The following is a 3,651-nucleotide window of genomic DNA, read 5'->3' on the forward strand; positions in this document are numbered from 1 at the left end:
TATTAGTCTGTGTTTATGTCCGTGTGGTTGTGATACCCATAGGGTAAATTGCAAAGCAATAGCAAATTGTTTTGACCATCCTACCTGCATCTTGCCATGCAATCTGTCTCCCCAGAAGCCACTAAACCTCAGAACACTTTGAAGCAGACATCAATCTTAAAAAAATAGCTAATATTTGTTCCTCCCCCACCCCCACCAAATATGGGTTTTCCTCTTCCTCAAAACAACTGCACTGGACTGAATCCCAGAACGAATAATCTTCAATACAGGACCATTGATAGGTTTTTCCACTCAATTGCCCACTTTAGACACCTAAGTCCAAATATAGGTGCTATTGAGATTTTTAAAACTTTCACTCAACCACTGCCTAACCTTGTAGGCATCTAATATTCCTAGGTTTCTGCCTCTGGGCATGTGCATGATACCACACTTTTGGTACCTGGATAACTATCTCAGATCTAAGCCTCAGTGGGATAGGTGAAGATAGGCATTCTGCCTGCCCGCTAAGTCCCTGAGTTGAGACCCCTTGTCCTCTGGGGCAGCATCAAGGTGGATACTATATGCTGCCTGAGCTCTTCTCTGAGAGAGAGCGGGGGACTTCAGGCCCCTGTTTGGTGCCGGGCGTTTCTGGAGGAGAAGCCCATTCAAGCCCTTCTCCTACTGCAGGAAGGCAGTGTGTGAGCAGTGTTTGAAGCAGTACCTAAGCTCCCAGGTAAACGTGACTGTCCCTAGCCTGTTACGTGCCTGACTGAAAGTGTCATGGCATACCAGTGGGAGCAGAGATAAAAGATTTTGTTTCTACTATGAAACACACTGCCACTGGAGATCAAAATAAGTTTGAGTCTTGCCATCAGTGTAACATCTATCCCTTCCAGAAGGTGTTTCTAAGGAATAGAGAGGAAAACAGAGTTGACTAAACAAGAACCAACACTTGTTTTCACCTGGGGCAGGGGAAAAAACACAGCAACCCAACACTATAGCATTTAATTTCAGAAAGGGGAACTACACAAAAATGAGGAAGTTAGTTAAACAGAAATTGAAAGGTACAGCGCCAAAAGTGAAATCCCTGCAAGCTGCATGGAAACTTTTTAAAGACACCATAATAGAGGCTCAAATTAAATGTATACACCAAACTAAAAAGAGAATTAAAAAAAAAAAGAGCCACCGTGGCTAAACAACAAATTAAAAGAAGCAGTGCGAAGCAAAAAGGCATCCTTTAAAAAGTGGAAGTTAAATCCTAGTGAGGAAAATAGAAAGGAGCATAAACTCTGGCAAATTAAGTGTAAAAATATATTTAGGAAGGCCAAAAAATGAATTTGAAGTACAGTTAGCCAAAGACTCAAAAAGTCATAGCAATTTTTTTTTAAGTACATCAGAAGCAGGAAGCCTGCTAAACAACCAGTGTGGCCACTGGATGATCAAGATGCTAAAGGAGCACTCAAGGACAAGAAGGCCATTGTGGAGAAACTAAATGAATTCTTTGCATCGGTCTTCACAGCTGAGGATGTGAGGGAATTCGCATTCTTTTTAGGTGACAAATCTGAGGAACTGTCCCGTATTGAGGTGTCTTTAAAAGGGGTTTTGGAATAAATTGATAAACTAAACAGTAATAAATCAGTAGGCCCAGATGGTATTCACCCAAGAGTTCTGAAGAAACTCAAATGTGAAATTGCAGCATATCTAACTGTAGTTTGTAACCTATCATTTAAATCAGCTTCTGTACCAAATGACTAGAGGATAGCTAATATGTTACCAATTTTTAAAAAGGGCTCCAGAGGTGATCCTGGCAATTAGAGACTGGTAAGTCTGATTTTAGTACCGGGCAAACTGGTTGAAACTATAGTAAAGAGCAAAATTGTCAGACACATACATGAACATAATTCGTTGGAGAAGAGTCACCAGGGTTTTTGTAAAGAGAAATCATGCCTCACTAATCTACTAGAATTCTCTGAGGGTTTCAACCAACATGTGGACTAGGGGGATCCAGTGAACATTGTGTACTTAGATTTTCAAAAAGACTTTTACATGGTTCCTCACCAAAGGAAACAAAAGGTAGGAATAAATGGCCAGTTTTCAGAATGGAGAGCAGTAAATAGTGGAGTCCCCAGGGGTTTGTACTGGGACCAGTCCTATTCAACATATTTATAAATGATCTGGAAAAGGGGGCAAACAGTGAGGTGGCAAAATTTGCAGGTGATACAAAAAGTACTAAAGATAGTTAAGTCCCAAGCAGAGTGTGAAGAGCTACAAAAGGATCTCACAAAACTGGGAGACTGGGCAACAAAATGGCAGATGAAATTCAGTGTTGATAAATGCAAAGTAATGTACATTGGAAAACATAATCCCAACTATACATATAAAATGATGGGGTCTAAATTAACTGTTACTACTGAAGAAAGTAACAAACTGAAGAACAAAATGAATGGAGGAGAGTGGTTGGTGCCTTATGCTCCACAGGGAGTGAATAAGAAGAAGAAGACTGAAGAAAGAGACCTTGGCATCATTGTGGATAGTTCTCTGAAAACATCAAAAAAGCGAACAGAATGTTGAGAATCATTAACAAAGGGATAGATAATAAGACAGAAAATATCATCTTCCCTCTATATAAATCCATGGTACACTCACACCTTGAATGCTGCATGCAGATGTGGTTGCCCCAGCTCAGAAAAGCTATATTGGAATGGGAAAAGCTTCAGAAAAGGGCAACAAAATAATTAGAGATATGGAATGGCTTCCATATGAGGAGCCATTAATAAGACAGTGACTTTTCTGCATGGATAAAATACAACTAAGAGGGGTTATGATAAACTGCTAATTGGTGTGGAGAAAGTAAATAAGGAAGTGTTATTTACTCCTTCTCATAACACAAGAACCAGGGACACCAAATTAAATTAATAGGCTTCAGGTTTAAAACAAATAAAAGGAAGTATTTTTTCACACAACACACAGTCAACCTGTGGAACTCCTTGCCAGAGGATGTTCTGAAGGCCAAGGCTATAACAGGGTTCAAAAAAGAACAAGATAAGTTTATGAAGGATAGGTCCATCAATGCCAATTAACCAAGATGGGCTGGAATGGTGTCCCTAGCCTCTGTTTGCTAGAAACTGGGAATGGGTGACAGGTGATGGATCACTTGATGATTATCTGTTCTGTTCATTCCCTCTGGAATTGGCATTGGCCACTGTTGGAAGACAGGGTACTGGTCTAGATGAACCTTTGGTGTCACCCACTACGGCCGTTCTTTTGTTCTTAGGTTCTTTTAAAAAGTTGAGTGTCAGTGTTAAGTGGTTTTATAATTACAGTAGAACCTCAGAGTTATGAACACCAGAGTTAAGAACTGACCAGTCAACCACACACACCTCATTTGGAACTGGAAGTATGCAATCAGGCAGCAGCAGAGAAAAAAGAAAAAAAAATCAAATACAATACAGTACTGTGTTAAACATAAACTACTAAAAAAAGGGAAAGCAGCATTTTTATTTTGCATAATAAAGTTTCAAAGCTGTATTAAGTTAATGTTTAGTTGTAAACTTTTGAAAGAACAACCATAATGTTTTGTTCAAAGTTACAAACATTTCAGAGTTATGAACAATCTTCCTTTCTGAGGTGTTTGTAACTATGAGGTTCTATTGTGTTAGCATCTTTCAAAGC

This window comes from Mauremys reevesii, linkage group 1 (assembly GCF_016161935.1).
Source record: "Mauremys reevesii isolate NIE-2019 linkage group 1, ASM1616193v1, whole genome shotgun sequence".
Lineage (NCBI taxonomy): Eukaryota > Metazoa > Chordata > Testudines > Geoemydidae > Mauremys > Mauremys reevesii.